We start from the raw sequence: 23,893 nt of genomic DNA on the forward strand, positions 1-23,893 counted from the left end.
CAGAAGGCGGCAAAAAGCTGAATCGTGCTTTGCAGGCTCTGGCTGAAACAAAGTAGCGCGTTTGGGTAGTGGCTGGTTACAGTACTGTGAGACTCTGGCTCGTGCCCGCGTCGACCGAAAACTTTGATTTCTTTCCTCTGTTTACCTAAAAGGAGATTCCCGGTCGGAATATTATCGCTTTTTTACGAGAAAAATGGCATAAAAATGGATTTTAAACAGCGGTTGACATGCTTCGAAGTACGGTAATGGAATATTTAGATTCTTTTTGTCACGAATTGCGCCATGCTCGCGACCCTGATTAACCATTTCGGATAGTGTCTGGAACGCATGAACAAAACGCCGCTATTTGGATATAACGATGGATTATTTTGGGACCAAACCAACATTTGTTATTGAAGTAGAAGTCCTGGGAGTGCATTCTGACGAAGACAACAAAGGTAATCAAACTTTTGTAATAGTAAATCTGATTTTGGTGAAGGCTAAACTTGCTGGGTGTCTAAATAGCTAGCCCGTGATGGCTGGGCTATGTACTTAGAATATTGCAAAATGTGCTTTCACCAAAAAGCTATTTTAAAATCGGACATATCGAGTGCATCGAGGAGTTCTGTATCTATAATTCTTAAAATAATTGTTATGATTTTTGTGAACGTTTATCGTGAGTAATTTAGTAAATTGTTAGCAAATTCCCCGGAAGTTTGCGGGGGGTATGCTAGTTCTGAACGTCACATGCTAATGTAAAAAGCTGGTTTTTGATACAAATATGAACTTGATTGAACAAAACATGCATGTATTGTATAACATAATGTCCTAGGGTTGTCATCTGATGAAGATCATCAAAGGTTAGTGCTGCATTTAGCTGTGGTTTGGGTTTTTGTGACATTATATGCTAGCTTGAAAAATGGGTGTCTGATTATTTCTGGCTGGGTACTCTGCTGACATAATCTAATGTTTTGCTTTCGTTGTAAAGCCTTTTTGAAATCGGACAGTGTGGTTAGATTAATGAGAGTCTTGTCTTTAAAATGCTGTAAAATAGTCATATGTTTGAGAAATTGAAGTAATAGTATTTCTAAGGTATTTGAAAATCGCGCCACGGGATTCAACTGGCTGTTGCGTAGGTGGGACGAATTTGTCCCACCTAGCCCAGAGAGGTTAACTGTGTTTAGTAGCAGAGGCTTTATGGCTTTGTCATCAACCAAAAACACAGCATCTACCGTGATAGGAATATATTATTGAATTCAATTTTTTTTTTTACTATTTCAAAATGCATATGTTTATTAGGCTACTGTGTGGTGTCTTTAATTACAATGCTCTTCCTACCCTCCTCCTTGATGTCCTTCTTGCCAAGACTCTATTGTCCTGCTAATAGACCATCATGGGTGGATGGCTTCTTTTGTATTCCAATGTGTTGAATGAATGTATTAATTACAGTCATTTACCATTCACATTCTTGGAGTGGAAACGTTGTTCACAACCTGCTACACTTGTGAAAAACAACTGTTGGATCTTTTTTATTCTAAATACCTCCAGCTGTCCATCACTACTGTAAACCGAGAAGTGTATTCTAAAATTACACAGCATCTACAGTCATACAAATATATTACTGAATTCGAGATAAAAACTAAAAACTGTTTTAAAATGTATATGCTTATTAGGCTACTGTTCAGTCTGACAAAAACCAACAGGACAATGAGATGTTTACTGTAGCCATCATAGTAAAGTGCCTAATTCCTTCAATAAGGGAGAGCAGGCCATGTCCAGACTTTCTTGGTGACCTCAAGTACTCATTAACTCCGTCTTTAATGCTTTTTCGGGTTGCATCAGTCATGGACAGAAACTTCTGAGACACAGTATTAATGATGAACACTCGGAGGTTCACTGGTAAGCCACATTTGCCTCAGGATCCATCCCAGTTGGTGTTCTGTGTCCACTCGTGGTATCTCTCTTCGGTTACACATCCTTGGAATAGCAGAACAGCATAACGGTCTGGACGGCCCTTGCTGTGTCTTGTGAGCAGTTTGTCAAGTTCTGTTGTCAGAAATGGAATGGAAATGTCAGGATGAACCGACAACCTGACGAACCCGCCACGTTTGTTGACTCTGCCTGATGGAGGTGGAGTTCCAGAGCTCACAGGTGTGCCTGGCATGGATTGTGACACCATCTCGTTCCTCGCCCTCTTCAATGCGTCAGCAGAGTAACACTTTTAACAGCACATTACCCAACACAAGTGAGACTCACCTCGCATACAGTAGGCCTACAGTATATCTAAAAAAAAAATGTTTTCATCTGTACATGTAAGTCTCCTGATTTAAACCCGATCGAACATGTTTGGCATCAACTGAAAACATTCATCCGTAACTCTGCCAAGCCTATAAGCAAAGACAAACTGGTGAAGGCCATTAAGAGGTTTTGGCTTGAGAAACTGACGATACAACAATGCAACAAATACAATGATCATCTCAACAAGGTTGTACCCGTGGTCGTGGAGCTTTGGGGGGGAAGTGCAACTAAAATGTACAGTAGTTGAATTAAACATCTGCATTTTGAAAGTCTTTTTTATCATTATTTTATTAACGAAAGCATAAAGATGTTGATGAACAAATACTGTAAAGTATATGCTTTATCCAACATTTTGCGGTTGCATGAGGTTTGGAGTTAGAAATATAAAACTTTAGAATACTTAAGCATCGAATAGCCATTAAGCACCTTTTTTGGCCATTAGGCTACACTTTACAATAGTACTAAACTCTGACTTACCACAGCGTCCCGTGTGGCTCAGTTGGTAGAGCATGGTGTTTTCAACGCCAGGGTTGTGGGTTCAATTCCCACGGGGGACCAATACGCAGAAAAAAATGTATGAAATGTATGCATTCACTACTTAAGTCTGCTAAATGACTTAAATGTAAAAAATCTATCGGTAGTCTAAACCGTGGCACAAATTGGGGGATTCTTCACGCAGAGCTATTAGACTGTACATTAATGGAGGTGTGAATGTTTCAGTCTATCTTCAATATATTCATTTAGAAGTTTAAACCCATAGGTCTTAGATTACCAGGTTCATTTTTCATTAGGTTATAATAATCCATGTCTTCTGGGAATGCCAAAAAGTTATGGGTGGAGTTAGAAATGTGTCTGTCGGAAGTATTAAAATCAATCAATGTCAGCCTTTTAAATGCCTTATTATTCAAATGTTGAAAGTGTGTGTGGGCGACGAAGAGAAACAAAATGGTGCAGTTTGAGGCCATGTGGCGGAGAGTGAATTGGACGCTGGAGATGAGGGTGTGAGCAGGTGGGTCTGGGCAAGTGTGATGTAGTTGTTTGTGTATGTTTTGTGTTGTCTAAAAATGTAAAATAAAATCTTAAATAAATAAATTAAGGAAAAATTACAAGCTTCTGATTATTCATTATGAATAGGATTTATTCGATTTATTTTGTTTACATACTTCAATGTAACCACAATGTCACAAAAAATTTGAACACACAACATCAGCAGATTAACTTGGTCAAAACATTTCTTTATTAAAGACTATCAGAAAGAATGTTGGTACTTATTTATTTGGATCCAAAGCCACAAATGAGTGAGTCTATCATTCAGTTTCTTCTTCACATCAGCAAAGAAGGACTCCGTGTTTCAGAAACTCACTTTATATAGAGGGGCTATCACTCTTTAACACTGTGGTAAATAAAGTCAGTTTGTTATTTAGAATTATTTATGTCTGTTTTTAGGGGGATAGAAACCAAAAGCCCAAGTGTAATTGCGCCATTGTATTTACCCAAGTACTCTCTCAACTCCAGGACCACCGCCAGCAATTTCTGTTGTTGTTGCCTGATGCAGGACTCTAGTGGCAGAGAATCTGCCACCAATCTGCCACCATCTACCACAAACGGTCGCGGCATAAGCTCTAAACCTTTAAAGGAACAACCACTGTATATTTTCCCCATTCACTAGGCTATGCTTGAAAAGCAGCTCCCTTATTCCACCACTTGGCAACATGTGTATGCATGGTCATGGCTATGTGCAAATTTACACACACTCAAGCAAACGGTCATATTGATAAATCTCACACTTTGTGTGGAGATGCTCCCCCGCATGGTTTACGCACATATTTGTGCCCATGCCTGATTGATAAATGAGGCCCCAGGAGTTTGTCTGGACAAGGTGACCTGACCAGGAAAATGGTTGGTTCCCTACTAGGCTACCCCTAGGCTATATAAAGTGTTTATCAGAAGAGCATTTATGAAATGACATATAAATTAAACTGTTCCAAAATGGAACTTCTCTCAAAACGTGTCTCTCTAAACCACAACGGGTTTGGAATAGGCCAACAGGTAAACACTCGGCTGACCAGTATTTATTATCCAACCACCAAAGCCATGATAAAGTAAATAATAGTAAACCGAAAGGGAAAAGGCCGGAAGGAAGGGAAACGAGGGAAGAAGTCAGCCGAGAAAGGAAATGAAACACTAAAATGTATTTTGTACACTGAACCGTTGGCGTTGACTTGGTTTAGTTGGTTACATGAATAATTTAGAAGGAAGGCCCTCTGCAACTACAGTAAATACAGAAGGAAAACTGTGTTATGTCTCAATTACAAGGGTCTAACTGCTGTCTCCAAGGGGCCACACGCCTCTCCATAGTGTGCACATTTCAATGTCATTTCAATGCACTTTTATGACTCCAAGAAGATTCTTCAACTATAAAGTGGTTTTTTTAAACTCTCCTAGCTGGAACACAACCCTATCACACAATTACTGTTTTAACACAATCCAAAAATGGTCTATTATAAATCAAAATCTGGGTCAGGTGGGCATAATTTCAAAGCTTGTTCTGTTGCCAACATGACTAGCTATTCAATCAAATACGATATTACAGTGTTAGGCTAACCCAGGGTATGACACCATGTCATCTTGTAACTGTACATCAAGCATAGTGATCATCAACATTGTATATGACATGAGTTTTATTATATGGAAATGTGAAGTACACATTTGGACTCAGAGTGTTTGGCAGTATTATCGGATGGGGCCACAGTGTCTCCTGACCCCTCCTGTCTCAGCCTCCAGTATTTATGCTGCAGTAGGTTATGTGTTGGGGGGCTAGAGTCAGTCTGTTATATCTGGAGTATTTCTCCTGTCTTATCCGGTGTCCTGTGTGAATTTAAGTATGCCCTCTCTAATTCTCTCTTTCTTTCTCTCTCTCGGAGGACCTGAGCCCTAGGACCATGCCTCAGGACTACCTGGCATGATGACTCCTTGTTGTCCCCAGTCCACCTGGCCGTGCTGCTGCTCCAGTTTCAACTGTTCTGCCTGTGGTTATGGAACGCTGACCTGTTCTCTGTGATTATTATTATTTGACCATTATGAACATTTGAACATCTTGGCCATGTTCTGTTATAATCTCCACCCAGCACAACCAGAAGAGGACTGGCCACCCCTCATAGCCTGTTTCCTCTCTAGGTTTCTTCCTAGGTTTTGGCCTTTCTAGGGAGTTTTTCCTAGCCACCGTGCTTCTACACCTGCATTGCTTGCTGTTTGGGGTTTTCGGCTGGGTTTCTGTACAGCTCTTTGATATATCAGCTGATGTAAGAAGGGCTATATAAATACATTTGATTTGAGTATTTATTATAATCCTCAACATCTAAATTTACAAATTACATTAGCATTTTCCTCACTCACTCAACAAACGGGAGGGAAGGGGGCTCAAGTTCTGAACGGCTGTCAACAAAACCCATACAGCACTGTGTAGCACAGAGCCTGAGGTCTGACGTCATGTCTAGCATGTTACTGTTCAGCCACTAGGTTCAAATGTAGTCTTTTATCAGTGCCCAAATCTGTCATTTTCAACCCGTATATGGGTACGAGTGTAAAGGGTCTCATAGCTCTCTGGTCCTAATCGACCCCTCAGGAAGCCACGCTGCTCTCTGTCCAACCATCCAGTGTGTGTGTGTGTGTGTGTGTGTGTGTGTGTGTGTGTGTGTGTGTGTGTGTGTGTGTGTGTGTGTTCTCTAAGGGGAGGTCCTGCCTGACTCTGCCATTAAGCATCAGTTAAATAGAATCCTCATTTGATCAGCCACAAAACCACAGGAACACTCCTCTCTCTCTCTCAGCCAGACAGAATATCATCATTCATCTGCAGTGTTTGTGTGTGTGTGTAATTTCACTGTAGGGAACAATGGTGGTTAGGAAACTCCCAGCTAAGCCTTCCCCGCCCTTCTTCTGAGGTGACAGTTATGTTTTTAAATCGTCAATGGAGAAATCAACTAGTCTACACTTTCATATTACCCTGAAGTCCCACCCATGGAACACACACAAATGACTGATCCAGGATGTGTTCTTAGGGGTAATGGTATTTGAACAAACAGTACCAGAGTTTGCAGTTGGGTACAGTAGTTGTAGACTGGTCCGTAGAGACCTGGTTAAAAGTAGTGCACTATATAGGGTATAGGATGACATTTGGGACACACTCAGTATGCCACGTAAGTTCATTTATGTTTTTACTCCATGTCATCAGTTGTATTGTATTGTATGGAGCCCACCAACTGGTGGACAGATGGACATCTGGGAGCATGGAGACTAACTGGACAGACTGGGCTCTGGATCAATACTCTCTCAGTCTCAACCCTGAAGTACACAATGGGACCACTGGAGCAGGGGACATAAAATGGTTGACCTCTTGAACGATGGCTGTTTCCTAAATGGCACCCTATTCCCTAGAATACGCACGACTTTTGACCAGGGCCCACTGAGCTCTGGTCAAAAGTAGTGGACTTCATTGGGAATATGGTGCCATTTGACATGCAGCCATTGGGTGACTCAATAGTGCTCCCTTGCGGAACAGACGTAACTAAAGGAAACGGGTGTTCAATGAAATGATTAGACAATTATACTGTAATTCCACACAGTTGTAGCTTCAGTTTTTCTGCTGTACAGTGATAGAGCTACTGAAATCCCAGAGCGAACACACACAAAGTAATTTGAAAGAATGAATGAGTGTACCCTTGCAGCACGCCACAACACTGTCCGCAGTGCAGTCAATTACGCAGCACCACTGATTTAGGAGCAGACAGGATAAACAATGAGCACATTCCAAATCTCCTAATTACAGCCTAGGCTGAGGGCTGCAGGGGGCTGCTGGGCGCTGATGCAGCCAATTCCAGATAGGAGACCTGCAGGGGTCTTTCTCTCTCCCTCTGTGTGTGTGTCTCTGTGTCAGTCTTTCTCTCTGTGTCTCTCAGTTTCTCTACTTTTGTTTCTCTCCCTCTCTCCCTCCCACTCTGTTTCCCTCTGTGACCCTCCTTCTCCAGCTCTCTCACTCGCTTTTCTGCCAGTGGGGCTGTTGCTGCATACTGAGTGGGCCACTCTCACCCTCTGGCTGCAGCTAACCCAACCACAGTCACATACTCAGGGAGAGAGGGAGGAAGAGAAATAAAGAGACAGAGGGACAGAGAGAGAGAGAGAGGGGAGAGGGAGGAGGAGATTGGTCCAACAGTGACAGTGAATATATTAGCTTAATATTAGACTGCCCTATATATATATATATATATATATATATATATACATACATATACACACACACACACACACACACACACACACATACATACATACATATACTGCTCAAAAAAATAAAGGGAACACTTAAACAACACATCCTAGATCTGAATGAAATAAATAATCTTATTAAATACTTTTTTCTTTACATAGTTGAATGTGCTGACAACAAAATCACACAAAAATAATCAATGGAAATCCAATTTATCAACCCATGGAGGTCTGGATTTGGAGTCACACTCAAAATTAAAGTGGAAAACCACACTACAGGCTGATCCAACTTTGATGTAATGTCCTTAAAACAAGTCAAAATGAGGCTCAGTAGTGTGTGTGGCCTCCACGTGCCTGTATGATCTCCCTACAACGCCTGGGCATGCTCCTGATGAGGTGGCGGATGGTCTCCTGAGGGATCTCCTCCCAGACCTGGACTAGAGCATCCGCCAACTCCTGGACAGTCAGTGGTGCAACGTGGCGTTGGTGGATGGAGCGAGACATGAGGTCCCAGATGTGCTCAATTGGATTCAGGTCTGGGGAACGGGCGGGGCCAGTCCCTAGCATCAATGCCTTCCTCTTGCAGGAACTGCTGACACACTCCAGCCACATGAGGTCTAGCATTGTCTTGCATTAGGAGGAACCCAGGGCCAACCGCACCAGCATTAGGTCTCATAAGGGGTCTGAGGATCTCATCTCGGTACCTAATGGCAGTCAGGCTACCTCTGGCGAGCACATGGAGGGCTGTGCGGCCCCCCAAAGAAATGCCACCTCACACCATGACTGACACACCGCCAAACCGGTCATGCTGGAGGATGTTGCAGGCAGCAGAACGTTCTCCACGGCGTCTCCAGACTCTGTCACGTCTGTCACGTGCTCAGTGTGAACCTGCTTTCATCTGTGAAGAGCACAGGGCGCCAGTGGCGAATTTGCCAATCTTAGTGTTCTCTGGCAAATGCCAAACGTCCTGCACGGTGTTGGGCTGTAAGCACAACCCCCACCTGTGGACGTCGGGCCCTCATACCACCCTCATGGAGTCTGTTTCTGACCGTTTGAGCAGACACATGCACATTTGTGGCCTGCTGGAGGTCATTTTGCAGGGTTCTGGCAATGCTTCTCCTGCTCCTCCTTGCACAAAGGCGGAGGTAGCGGTCCTGCTGCTGGGTTGTTGCCCTCCTACGGCCTCCTCCACGTCTCCTGATGTACTGACCTGTCTCCTGGTAGCACCTCCATGCTCTGGACACTACGCTGACAGACACAGCAAACCTTCTTGCCACAGCTCGCATTGATGTGCCATCCTGGATGAGCTGCACTACCTGAGCCACTTGTGTGGGTTGTAGACTCTGTCTCATGCTACCACTAGAGTGAAAGCACCGCCAGCATTCAAAAGTGACCAAAACATCAGCCAGGAAGCATAGGAACTGAGAAGTGGTCTGTTGTCCCCACCTGCAGAACCACTCCTTTATTGGGGGTGTCTTGCTAATTGCCTATAATTTCCACCTGTTGTCTATTCCATTTGCACAACAGCATGTGAAATTTATTGTCAATCGGTGTTGCTTCCTAAGTGGACAGTTTGATTTCACAGAAGTGTGATTGACTTGGAGTTACATTGTGTTGTTTAAGTGTTCCCTTTATTTTTTTGAGCAGTGTACATACATACATACATACACTGTAACATCACCTCATCTTACCCCTTCTCGTCCTCTACCTAACCTACTGTAACATCATCTTACCTCATCTCGTCCTCTACCTAACCAACTGTAACATCTTACCTCATCTCGTCCTCTACCTAACCTACTGTAACACTACCTCTTCTCGTCCTCTACCTAACCTACTGAAACATCATATATATATATATATATATATATATATATATATATATATATATATATATATATATATAAATCCTTCCACTTGTCGTTTCATTAATAGACCATCTATCTTCAGGATAAAAGCATATCATCTACTTTTGAGCCAGAGTATAAATCCAAACAATGTTGACACTACAGAGAAAGTTGATCACAGGATAGATTTTAGAGTGGGAGTAACTTGGACCCAATAGTTCATATGCAGATTCATGAGATGGCAGTCTCTCTCCGTACAGGATTCTAATAGGTCTGCGAGGGAGGAGGGAAGGGGGGAGGGGGGCAGGACTCTAGAAAAATGGTGGAAGTCAGGAGTTTCAGTACTACAACCCCAATGCTGCACAGCAACCTGCTCTACTCTCGGAGTGAGAGTGCACAAACAAACAAACATGTGGTACAGGTTTACCTAAATCACACATAAGCATGCACACAAAAGCAAGGTAAGTACACATATGTACACACACATATCTTGTCCCTTTTACTTCTTCCTCATTCACACAGAGAGCTGGATTTGATGACACAGGCAAAAAGAGTAACCCAAGTACTGTACTAACACCACCTATCCTCATCTTACCTCTTCTCGTCCTCTATCTAACCTACTGTAACACTACCTCTTCTCGTCCCCTACCTAACCTACTGTAACACTACCTCTTCTCGTACTCTACCTAACCTACTGTAACACTACCTCTTCTCGTCCTCTACCTAACCTACTGTAACACTACCTCTTCTCGTCCTCTACCTAACCTACTGTAACGTCACCTCATCTTACCTCTTCTCTTCCTCTACCTAACCTACTGTAACATTACCTCTTCTCGTCCTCTACCTAACCTACTGTAATATCATCTTACCTCTTCTCATCCTCTACATAACATACTGTAACATCATCTTACCTCTTCTCGTCCTCTACCTAACCTACTGTAATATCATCTTACCTCTTCTCATCCTCTACATAACATACTGTAACATCATCTTACCTCTTCTCGTCCTCTACCTAACCTACTGTAACATCCCCACATCTTACCTCTCCTCTACCTAACCTACTGTAACACCACCTCATCTTACCTCTCCTCGTCCTCTACATAACCTTTTTTTAAAAGGGGGTAGATCAGCTTTAATATTGCAGATGGATTTTGGAGTCCATCAATGTAATTGTCTGCCTCATTTCCAATCCCATATATATATATATATATATATATATAGTACCAGTCAAAGGTTTGGACACACCTACTCATTGAAGGATTCTTCTTTATTTTTTACAACTTTCTACATTGTCAAATAATAGTGAAGACATCAAAATTATAAAAGAACACACATGGAATCATGTTGTAACCAAAAGAAGTGTTAAACAAATAAAAATATATTTTAGATTTTAGATTCTTCAAAGTAGCCAACCTTTGCCTTGATGACAGCTTTGCATACTTGGCATTCTCTCAACCAGCTTCACCTGGAACCGTCTTGAAGGAGTTCCCACATATGCTGAGCACTTGTTGGCTGCTTTTCCTTCACTCTGCATTCCAACTCATCCCAAACCATCTCAATTGGCTTGAGGTCGGGTGATTGTGGAGGTCAGTTCATCTGATGCAGCACTCCATCACTCTCCTTCTTGGTCAAATAGCCCTTACAGAGCCTGGAGATGTGTTGGGTCAATGTCCTGTTGAAAAACAAATGATAGTCCCACTAAGCACAAACCAGATGGGATGGCATATCGCTGCAGAATGCTGTGGTAGCCATGCTGGTTAAGTGTGCCTTGAATTCTAAATAATCACAGACAGTGTCACCAGCAAAGCACCCCCATACCACCTCCTCTATGCTTCACAGTGGGAACCACACACGCAGAGATCATCCGTTCACCTACTCTGCGTCTGACAAAGACACAGCGGTTGGAAGCAAACATCTCAAATTTGGACTCATCAGGCCAAAGGACAGATTTCCACCGGTCTAATGTCCATTGCTCGTGTTTCTTGGCCCAAGCAAGTCTCTTCTTCTTATTGGTGTCCTTTAGTAGTGGTTTCTTTGCAGCAATTCGACCATGAAGGCCTGATTCACGCAGTCCCCTCTGAACAGTTGATGCTGTTTAGTTGAACTCTGTGAAGCATTTATTTGGGATGCAATTTCTGAGTCTGGTAACTCTAATGAACTTATCCTCTGCAGCAGAGGTAACTCTGGGTCTTCCTTTCCTGTGGCAGTCCTCATGAGAGCCAGTTTCATCATAGCGCTTGATGGTTTTTGCAACTGCACTCGAAGAAACTTTCAAAGTTCTAGAAATGTTCCGGATTGACTGACCTTCATCTCTTAAAGTAATGGAGTGTCTTTTCGCTTTGCTTATTTGAGCTGTTCTTGCCATAATATGGACTTGGTCTTTTACCAAATAGGGCTATCTTCTGTAATACCACCCCTACCTTGTCACAACACAACTGATTGGCTCAAATGCATTAAAAAGGAAAGAAATTCCACAAATTAACTATTAAACAAGGCACACCTGTTAATTGAAATGCATTCAAGGTGACTACCTCATAAAGCTGATTGAGAGAATGCCAAGAGTGTGCAAAGCTGTCGTCAAGTGCAAAGCTGTCGTCAAGGCAAAGGGTGGCTACTTATAAACTGTAAAATGATTCCACATGTCTTATTTCATAGTTTGAATGTCTTCACTATTATCTACAATGTAGAAAATTGTAAAAATAAAGAAAAACCCTGGAATGAGTAGTTGTGTCCAAACGTTTGACTGGTACTGTAAGATGAGGTGATGTTACAGTAGGTTAGGTAGAGCATGAGAAGAGGAAAGGTAAGATGAGGTAGTGTTACAGTCGGTTAGCTAGAGGACGAGAGGAGATAGTGATACAGTGGAATGAGTAGGTGTCCAAACTTTAAACTGGTACGTTACCTCATCTCATCCTCTACCTAACCTACCGTAACTCCACCTCATCTTAGCTCTCTTTGTCCTCTACCTAACCTACTGTAACACTGCCTCATCTCGTCCTCTACCTAACCTACTGTCAACACTACCTCATCTCGTCCTCTAACTGACCCACTGTAACACTACCTCTCCTCGTCCTCTACCTAACCTACTGTAACACTACCTCTTCTCGTCCTTTACCTAACCTACTGTAACACTACCTCTTCTCGTACTCTACCTAACCTACTGTAACACTACCTCATCTCATCCTCTACCTAACCTACTGTAACACTACCTCATCTCGTCCTCTCCCTAACCTACTGTAACACTACCTCATCTCTTCCTCTAACTGACCCACTGTAACACTACCTCTTCTCATCCTCTACCTAACCTACTGTAACACTACCTCTTCTCATCCTCTACCTAACCTACTGTAACACTACCTCATCTCATCCTCTACCTAACCTACTGTAACACTACCTCTCCTCGTCCTCTTCCTAACCTACTATAACTCCACCTCTCCTCATCTCACCTAACATAACCTCTCCCGTTTGGACACTGTAGGCTACTCAGGGTTCACCTCAGCAGCATTACCATTAGCATCATAGACCTGATTCTACACAAAACCAGCCATGCATATGATAAGCCGCATATAACATATGCATGCATGCATACATTCATAACGCAGGGATATATAGATGCTAGAAGTTAGCACACACTGATCATTATATGCAAGCGAAAACAGTAGCCTGATATTTTGCATTATAAGGCGAATCATTATGACCAGGGGTATTAGACTCGAGTGATGGATAGATGATCTGTCACTGTAGATTCAGAAAACACTGGTTTATGGGAACCATTAAATCCACTCTGCGTTCCAATTGGCACCCTATTCCCTATAAAGTGCACTATTTTTGACCATTGCCTATATGGCTCTGATCAAAACTAGTGCACTGCATAGGGAATACAGTAGGGTGCCATTTGGGACACAACCCTCTTCTCTCTGCTAAATAAGGCAGAGAGCAAACAGAGCCCCATTTTCCAGCCAACTCCACTTGTACCATCTATGTTCTGGATGGTTCCTGTCTCCAGTCCACTATTGATACAAATTGGTCAAGAGAGAAGAAAGGACATTCTTTTAGACAAGCCAAAAGAAAACCAGTCGGCCAAACATTCAGCTAAATATGTATAGTGTTCTTAGGCTGTAGCGAACAGTATCTGGTCACCCCAGCAGGTGAACCACCACCATAGCGACCTAGCAGTCCCAGCTGAGGTGATAGCTACGGTAGCTCCAGCGGCAACAGCAAGGCAACATTAACCATATTGCAGCCATAGCTGGTGTGTCCCCACTACTGGAAAGAAGGACAGTTGTGTGTACAGCATTCTTTATGCCCAGTGCATTGTGGCGGGCTTTCAGTCCCTACAGTGAATGTCCCTCTATATCTCACACACACACACACACTGAGCAGAGTGTGACTGCGTCTGAGAGCACAGCTGCTGCAGCTGCTGCCTACTGATCAATGTCTGTGTGTCTCCCCTCAGGGCTTGTCTGAACGTCAGGGGGTCTGTGTGTGTGTGTGTGTGTCTCAGCAGCAACTGACTAAAGATCTTCTCAGACTGCACCACGAGGGGATCCTTCCAGCTACTGTTTGAGGTTTGTTGCAGTGTTGGGCTGGGGACTGGTGACACACCATTACAGTCCAGTGGGTCATAGTGGCTCAGCAGTGTTCGAGGTTAACTTGTTGCTTCAGGACAGGGCCAACCATCAACAACTTGAAGGAGCCAAGACAAATCTATGTATATACAGGTAACAGACAAAATCAAATAAACACTTGAGTAAATTGGGGATACAAAGTATATTGAAAGCATGTGCTTCCACACTGTTCTGGTGGCTCATGGTGGCCCAACAGCCTATTAAGAAACAATGTTGGTGTGTCCTTTATCTTGGCAGTTACCTGTATCTTTCTCTTTACATTTCATCATCTCGATGAACACAGATTCAATACAAGCCTTTTCTTCATGAAAGACAAAGCAGGAAATCTGGTATTCTCCTGTAAATCCTTGGAATTTTGCAACCCTAGTTATTTTCGGTAAGGGTTTTTCGGCTGTTCGGGCACACAACATTAAACGCTCCTGTACTACAAGCAGAGAAGCCTAATTTACTCTCCTCAAGGTAAGAGCCCTTCATCATCTGACTGGGCCAGGTTAGGATAATGGTGAACAGGAGAGGGGTGGGGGGGAAGAGTCTCAAGTGTAGTGAGGTGACAGACACGATCCTATCACATTAGAGCCTGCAAGACGCAACACTGACGAACATAGCCTGGAGGCGAAAGTTAGCTGTACCAAAACACTAGTCTGACGCCGACCTAAGCGCATATCACTGCACAATTGATGAATTCTATTGACATACCTGTGAAACTGTGAGAGATAAACCAAGAGAGTTGGTTTTGGCATGGATGCTTTAGCCTACTGCTGAGGTGAGGTTTGACCATAAACAGTAGCATCAGTTGCTCTAATGTACTGCAGCAGTGTTTGTCAACTCCTGTCCTCGAGTTCCCACAACAGTACACATTTATATTGTAGCCCCGGTCTGATTCAACTAGTCAACTAATCATCAAGCCTCTCAATGAGTTGAGTGAGGTGTGCGACACTGTAAATGTGTACTGTTGGGGGTACTTGAAGACTGGAGTCGGGAAACACTGTACTAGTTGAGTGCAGCTGGGTCTCCAAATAATTGACTTGAACCAGAGTATGTGAGCGGAGTAGAGCGGTCGGAAATCCCTCTCATTGCTTCACTTCCTTTCCAACGGCTCTGCTAAAAACCGCTCTGCGGTCCATACCTAAATATCATAATTTAACCAACACCCATCTATTTTTGTGACTACCTGGACCTACCATTTGGTTTTGAAGTATTGAAACAAACACAAATGATTTGAATGAAAAGTAATTGAATAAACATGAAAAGCTCAACGTAAGAATCGCTCATCATTTCAAATGTCATATTAAACAGCATATAAATAGGTCAGGAGACAGACAGAGTTATTTAGGCTATATTATTTAAATTATTTCAATGCTATAGCCTACAAAGCAATACATTGTGAAGCATTTGCGAGTGCGACAATAGGCTGTTAGGGACATAAAGCACTCAACATTTCATTGTACTAAATCATTATAGTCTATCGATTGAGCATATAGGTTGTGACTTACTTAGAAAGAAATACAAATTAAACAAAAAATGCCTTATTAGGCTCAGTCTACAGTGCCTTTGAAATCATTTTTAGAAACACAAGTTTTGCCAGTCTGTGGTTTCAGGCTCATGCGATGGTGCCTGTAGAGCAGTCCAGCAGCAGAGAGTATCCTCTCCTCACTGGCAGAACCACTGGGGATGATAAACACCCTTTCAGCCACTCTTGCCAAGGTGGGCAGAGATGTAAAGCTGTTTTTATATAGCCAGGCCTAAAGGTTTTTAGGCAAAATAACCCAATCAAAATTGAAAGCTCCTTGATAGTGGGAAAAATCAATTGTGGCCTATTGTATAGATAATAGAACAAAAATGAACTAAACTTTAAGAGATCAGATTTTTTATTTATAAATACTTTGCTACAACAGTTGTCTACCCACCTCGTTCCTTTCTTTTAGCATGTGCACACAATAAGTAGGTTACACCATCATGCTTTCGGGATACGTGTCTTTTCAGAGTCCACAATGATTCTTTAGTTGTGGACATTACATCACAACACTCCCTCTTGGTCCTCATCTTTGTAAGTCACCTTGATTTAGCACCTATGTGTTTTATCAGCTTCTTAATGAAAATATTTAGCGAACTCCATGACAGTAGCTAAAGCAAGGGGCTATAGCAGCACACAAGTAGACTACAGATGCATGCTGGGCCGGGCATGCCCTGAGCTGCTGAAAGTGAGCGCTACTGGAGCAAAATTGGAACGGGCGAGAAGGCCGACACGCCGGCCTTAGGGAATCTCGCTCCACGCTCCAGTCGGGCACGCTCCGCTCCAGCTCCCATACTCTGACTCCTACTGAGTGGTCGGCTGTGTTCTCAAAGTGCACCTGCCATGGGTACCCACTACCCGGGCCAAAGCACTAAAAGACAGCCAGACACTGGGTTTGGTTCTAGACAGCCATGCAGATGGCAGCCTGTTTCTAATCCTACAGATGCAAGGCAAACCCAGTTCAACAGCCTCTCCCACTGAGCAGCCAGACAAAACTATTATGCACGGTTTCCTATTATGAATCGCCCTTTTCCCTGCCAGTCACTCTGCCCTGGCATCAACCAGACTTCTCACTGGTTGGAGTGGTTGTCCTTCAGTGTGGCATCATAGAGGATTGAGGTCTGTCTGTCAGATCGCATTGCTCCATGTCTACAGAGGCTGGCACTAAGGCCAGCTGAGACCACTCAGATCAGATGAGACCATGATGGTAAAAGTTCCCCGTAGGCACACAGATATAGGATCAGCTCAGCATACCCAAACCCTAAACTTAAGGAGGAAATACAATACATAACTACGTGAGCTTAGATCAGTGTCTAGGGGCAACGTCTTCTGTAATGTATGCAAAAATACACAGTGGTTTAATTACCATTCTGTGTATTTGATGTCACAGATAACCGTCAATGCAACAGAACACAGGCCCCATACAGTCATAACACTAAGTACTCCTACACAGAGTGGTGATGAATGTGCAGGGGGAGGAGTGGCCCTTAGAATGAGTTCTAATTCACTAATTCTCTCATTCTAAATGGTCATTCTATGGGACTACCATACCGACATGATTACCTTCCTGCAAGCAGAGTTCCCCAGTGACACAGCTCATCCTTGTCTGTGACCCAAAATGGCATCCTATTCCCAATGTAGTACACTACTTTTGACCAGAGTCCTACGTCCCCTGGTAAAAAAGTAGTGTACTAGAAAATAAGGTGCTATTTAAGACACAGTACTGTGGGAACCCAACACCCGTCATTACACAGTCTCATGAAAATACCTATTATTGGCCCTCATGCATGATGGCCTGTACTGCATGGGTGGGTAGGGGACCCAAGTCCAATGCCACTGGATTCTGACGACAGTGTCGGTAGGTGCGTAACCGACCGGGGATAGTGGGCCTGTAGAATGGATCTGCGTACCAAAGACAACTACAACCACAGGCAGAGTCTAACATTGAAACCTGGACATTAGATATTACATTGCCAGGCTGAGATACAGTGTCAGGGAACGACACAAGCATAGATCGACAAGGAGTGAGGAAAGGAGCCACTCTGCAGCCAGTTTAGTGGATGAAGAAAAGTAATACTATAGGCTAGAGAGACGGTTGATTATTGCATAGAGACACATGGAATAAGGAGAAGAGATAACATGATTGAGTGTGTGTTATGAACAGCCTGGGAGCAGGCATTCATGTCGCAGACAGACAACAATGGTTCCTCATAGACCAGACGGAACGATGAGGTTATAGAAGAAAGAGTGGGCAACGGAAAAGAGTGAGTCACGACTGGACCAGGGCATGACACAAGAGGCTTGTTCTTCAGGACAACATCATACGTTGTCATTAAAGGGGGGCTGAATGCACTGACTCCACATATGTTTTTCTGCTGCTCATTAAGAAAAACAAGATTTGGCTTGGGGTTGTGGTTCGATGTTGGTGTGCTATGTTCGCATATTGCACCCTGGCAGTTACTGTTGTTTGTCCCTCTTGAGTCACGGTAGCAACAACATAACCAATATCACTTCCTAAAAATAGTCTGAATTAATCTAAGATAAATCAAGAAATCTGTAATTAAATGTAGATGTTTTTTCTTAGTAGCACAATATTACATCTAGTTAAGGTGTTTGGTACAGTATTTTTCAAGTAAATCAAATTGCATGAAAAACTAGCCTAGTCAGTGCACTGCAGACAGTATCGAGCCCGCTGCTGCTGGCTGCGCTCAGGACTGTTTTCTGAGAACATGTCTACAACTTCATCATCAGCAAGCTGTCAACATATCATAAATAAACTACACGCTGTTTATCAGTGCCCAAAATCACTAGCTAGCTAGCTAAGTTCCATCTCTGTGTTTGCTAATGAAGATAGCTAGTAGTAGCTAGCAGGCACATTGAACTGATTTAGCTAAGTCAGCTTATCAAGTCCCTAGCGAGTGGCAACGTGTGCGCTTCGGTGCCTTATTATTCTTACTATCTATTACCAAGAGTGTGCATCTGCCTGGCAGTGTTTCATAGTGAATCATGTTTCAAAATAGGTCGCGGCGGGACATAAGATGCTCACGAATGGGTTTAGAATGTTGGAATAGTGACAAGTGACAGTTGGGGTGCAAGTGCACATCGTCTCAATTCTCCTTTCTCCCAAAACAGTGGCAGACTGGAGTGATCACTATCAAACACATCAACAAGTGGCCACTCCATCAAGGGCTTAGAGCCAAGTGTTCTTTCAACAGAACACTGGCGACGTCTTCTATAAACAAGTCCAAGTCCGAGGCACTGCGTAATGGGACAGGTCTGTCTCACTGTCTGGAGGCTACGTTTGGATAGAGCCCAATCAGCGCAGTCGTTGTTCCAAACCTCATGTAAGTCGTGAGGACCTCATTCATAATTTTCTGTGGAATATACAGATTTTATTACAAAAATGATCGTCAATTTTCGGACTAATATCAATGCCACATTGGCCGTTTTCAACAAGAGGTTAGTTTTTGTGTTCAGTTGCTCTTTAAAGGACTCTTCAAAGACAAGGCAAATAGCTACAGTACCAGCTGGAACAGCTATTCCACAGTTTAACAAACCATACGACTCCATGCAAAAGGATGCCACCATGGCAGGTAGCCTAGTGGTTAGAGCGTTGAACTAGTAACCGAAAGGTTGCAAGATCAAATCCCCGAGCTGACAAGGTAAAAATATGTCGTTCTGCCCCTGAACAAGGCAGTTAACCCACTGTTCATAGGCCGTCATTGAAAATAAGAATTTGTTCTTAACTGACTTGCCTAGTTAAATAAAGGTAAAATAAACTAGGACTACTTTTAACAATATACACTAAACTACAGTACGTGAAGTGGATTTACAGCCAGTAACAGAATTGTGGTAACGGAATTTCATCATGTGTCCCTGATCTGTACTACACAGAAATGCTTAATTATGAATATGAATGACAAATTGAAACAATTTTTCAATGACCATGGATGTCCGGTGTCGGTCAGTGCTCAGTGGGTGAGGATGCTGGTTACAGTAAATGGAAAGAGAGGGGGCTCATGGGTAGGAGTCAGTAAGAGCTGGGAGAGGTGACATTCATTTTTTATTGGGGGGGGGGGACCAGACTTTTCACCCTCTTGCTTTGACCACCAGAAAGAAAAACAAAACAGTTATCAGCAGAAGTTCTGTTACCAATTTTTCATAAATTCTGTTACCAATATTGTAACAACATTTTGAGTTTTAATCACTTAACTGACAAACAAAATTGTTATCAGTAAAAACACTAATTCATTGATAAACTATATATACAAAAATATGTGGACATTCTTCAAATTAGTGGATTTGGCTATTTCAGCCACACCCATTACCAACAGGTGTATAAAATTCAGCACACAGCCATGCCATCTCCATAGACATACATTGGCAGTAGAATGGACTTACTGGAGAGCTCAGTGACTTTCAATGTGGCACCGTCTTAGGATGCCACCTTTCCAACAAGACAAATTTCTGCCCTGCTAGACCTGCACCGGTCAACTGTGAGTGCTGTTATTGTTGTGGAAACCTCTAGGAGCAACAACGGCTCAGCCGCAAAGTGGTAGGCCACACAAGCTCACAGAATGGGACCACCGAGTGCTGAAGCTCATAGCATGTAAAAATCGTCTGTCCTCGATTGCAACGCTCACTATCGAGTTCCAAACTTCCTCTGGAAGCAACATCAGCACAAGAACTGTTCGTCGGGAGCTTCATGAAATGTGTTTCCATGGTCGAGCAGCCACACACAAGCCTAAGATCACCATCTGCAATGCCAAGCATCGGCTGAAATGGTGTAAAGCTCGCTGCCATTGGACCCTGGAGCAGTGGAAACGCATTCTCTGGAGTGATGAATCAGGCTTCACCATCTGGGTTTGGCGGATGCCAGGATGTGTTACCTGCCCCAATGCATAGTGCCAACTGTAAAGTTTGGTAGAGGAGGAATAATGCTCTGGGCTGTTTTTTATGGTTCAGGCCAGGCCCCTTAGATCCAGTGAAGGGAAATCTTAATGCCACAGCATACAATGACATTCTAGATGATTCTGTGCTTCCAACTTTGTTGAAATAGTTTTGGGAATTCCCTTTCCTGTTTCAGCATGACAATGCCCCCATGCACAAAGCGAGGTCCATAAAGAAATGGTTTGTCGAGATCGGTGTGGAAAAACTTGACTGGACTGCACAAAGCCCTGATCTCAACTCCATCGAACACCTTTGGGATGAATTGGAACGCCGACTGTGAGTCAGGCCTAATCGCCAAACATCAGTGCCAACCGCACTAATGCTCATGGCTGAATGGAAGCAAGCACCAACATCTAGTGGAAAGCCTTCCCAGAAGAGTGGAGGCTGTAATAGCAGCAATGGAGGACCAACTCTATATTAATGACCATGATTTTGGAATGTAATGTTTCACGAGCAGTTGTCCACATACTTTTGATCATGTAGTGTAGGTCTACCTTTACTTCTTACCTTTGTGAGGGAGAGAAATTAGAAACTATGGTGAAAGATATGTGGATTTCATGAGGGAGAGAAATCTGAAAAATATGTGGGTTTTTGGTAATGGAATTACAAGGCACAAGGCAATGTTTCTTAAACTTACAGAAGGAAGAAAAACATATCCTAAACTAGATACAGTATAACTGTTAATATTAGTTGCTGTCTTTACTTCAACATTATTGTGTTTTGAAGTATTTCTAATACCTTCGAAGACTTTTTCTGGTACTGTAGATGTTTTCTGGTACTGTAGATGTTTTCTGGTACTGTAGATGTTTTCTAATAAATCAAAGTCTTTGCTTAAAATGGTTGAAAAGTGTTTATATGTCTCAATAAAACATGAAAAAATTGACTTTGCTTTAATTTGACCGTCAATTTAATATTCTCCTATGAACTTCACATGTTGGTGCTCATGGGTCCTGACCTAAGACTGAAAATATGACAGGAACTGGAGAGTCCTGTGTGCATAAATTATCACATTATCTAAATAATTACACAAGATTGAGGACATAGTATTGGTGCTTCACAAAACCTCTCAATTCAACTTAATTTCACCCATGCACAATGTGCCAGGTGCACAAAAAAAGAATAATACAGGAAACCCAAACAGTCTACTAAACACAGTAACCCCTAAAGGAAGATTAGTTCAACTAAAAGGAATCTAGGCTGACTCAAGATTACGGGCGTTACTCACCAGTTGGGAGGAGTACAGCTAACAATAACACAGCAACATGTGCTGCCTGAAAGGCCAAACACCACTGTGCAGGAGAGCAGAGCCAGCATGATATGGCACACTATGACACGTCAGAATGACAGGGATCAACGATTAGAGCAGCTCAGAGTCACATTATATTTGGAGCTGCTGTGACTGTGCTGTCCGTATTCTCTCTTTAAATAGAGCTGGCATGAGTGGGACAATGTCTGTCAGAGAAACGGAAAGAGGGAGGGAGAAGGAGAGAGTGGTATTGACAGAGAATGTGTGAGAGTCTACTTGGCTAAAGGTTGTGTGTGTATACTATGTGTGTGTATAGTGTGTGTGAGAGCTCAGGAACTGACTGATATCCTACTCCCCACTGACACAGAGCTTTGATTTCTTCTTATCTATAGCAGCACTGTCTTTGTGCCTCTGCTTAGAGTACACAGACACCGTATATGGCATAATGTGTTTAGTTCACCTACATTCTGTGTTCGCTGCATCCCACAGAAAACTGAGTCAATACATTGGTCTTGCTCAACTGGTTTTGAGGGGTGTTTTTGTTCAGTGTTGCCAACCAGAAATACATGTTTGGCAGTTGGGATTTAAATGACAGAAATTCTGAATGGAAAGATAACGGTTTTCCAAGGACAGTTGAGATTCTCAACACGCATGAATAACTATGAATCAAATCAAGTCTGTCAGAATTGCACTTCAACAAACCTTTTCTATGCCTGCCTGGCTGCCGACGCTATCCATTTCACATTCTATCCCTGATCGAAAAAAAGCCCATCCTTCAAGGCCATAGCCTAGTGTATACTTTTTCCTCTGCAATCTGTCTCTCAAATGGCACCTTATTCCCTATATAGTGCACTACCTTTGACCACAAGATCCTCTGGTCAAAAGTAGTGCACTATATAGGGAAGAAAGTGCCATTCGGGATGCATCCTAAACTGTGACTAGATTAATGAGAGTAGCGTGGTGGGATAGACAGTAGGACGCTTAATATTTATTGTCTAACTGCGGCCAGCCTTAGAGCCACATCCTCTTGATGTATCACCCAGCAATTGTATCTGTCAGCAGAGAGGAGAGGAGATAAGGTGGAGGAGAGACAGCAGCAGCAAAAGGACAGGAAGTAGAGAGTGTTGAGAGACGCTGACGCAGTGACTGCTCTGTCTCTGGCTGCATCTCAAATGGTGCCCTATTCCCTAGCGCACTACTTTTGATCAGGTCCCAGAGGAGATAGGTTGCCATTTGGGACTCATCCTCTTTTTCTGTCGCTAGTGTCTCAACCTTGGTGCTGCTCCTGTGTTTTGGCAAGAGCCTGATAATCAGCATCATGTAGTGGCCATGCCCTCCCTCCTACTCAGACCAAGGTCAAGAGAGATAGAACGCAGAGGGAGAGAGAAAAAGAAAGAAGGAAGGGGAGCAAGAGAGAAAGAGGCATAGGGAGAGGATGGAAGAGAGAGAGAGAGAGAGAGAGAGAGAGGATCAGCTCTCTACCAGCCTGCCCTACTCCCAACCACAGTAGTAGAGCGAGAGAGGGGCCATTGTGGTGTCTAGTCCTGCTGGATACTGCCGCCTGGGAAAAGTCAACAGATCAGGTGTCCTGGATTCAACTCTTCTTAAATACCACTTCCATGTGCTAGCTACTAGCTAGATTGTCTGCCTGGGCATTTGCTGGATAGGATATGCTCTGGTGTAAATTCTCACCTGATTGCGAGAACAGAAATAAATAAAAAAAATGGTGTTTTGCACAGTATATAATTGATTCTTCCAGAATAAAATGAAAACAGATCCGACTACTTTGATGAAAAACATGTTGATTTTATACCTTGCTAGCCTATTTCTTGCCCAGTTAAATGTGTTCTCCAGGGCTGTGTGGCCGATACAGACCTAGACCTATATAGCCAACTCAGGAATTGAATGCTCCTGAAGAGCATTGCCAAGTGGTACTCTGTGTTAGTTTAGGGTCTGTCGCTAAAGACAAATGAGACATTTGACTATGTCCAAAGAACTATGGCATGATGGTGGTCACTGGTCAGGGGCTTTATTGTACTAACAACTAACACGCTAACAACTAAAAGTAGTGCACTACATAGAGAATTGGGTGCCATTTGGGACTCTATTTGACCTTGCAGTATTTGCGTGGTCATTGGAGTAATTGCAGACTACAGTCCTCTCCTCCTCTCAG

The 23,893-nt window shown here is 43.0% G+C and overlaps 1 protein-coding gene and 1 non-coding gene across 5 annotated transcripts in view; one reads left to right on the forward strand and one right to left on the reverse strand.

Annotated features, from left to right (window-relative positions):
- Positions 1–23,893, reverse strand: part of LOC106600601 (rho GTPase-activating protein 12) — a 140,834-nt gene that overhangs the window by 26,892 nt on the left and 90,049 nt on the right. The window lies entirely within an intron of this gene.
- Positions 2,761–2,834, forward strand: trnae-uuc (transfer RNA glutamic acid (anticodon UUC)). The gene has a single exon. It is a non-coding gene; the product is annotated as a tRNA-Glu (tRNA).

The sequence above is a fragment of the Salmo salar genome, chromosome 03 (assembly GCF_965601325.2).
Source record: "Salmo salar chromosome 03, fSalSal1, whole genome shotgun sequence".
Lineage (NCBI taxonomy): Eukaryota > Metazoa > Chordata > Actinopteri > Salmoniformes > Salmonidae > Salmo > Salmo salar.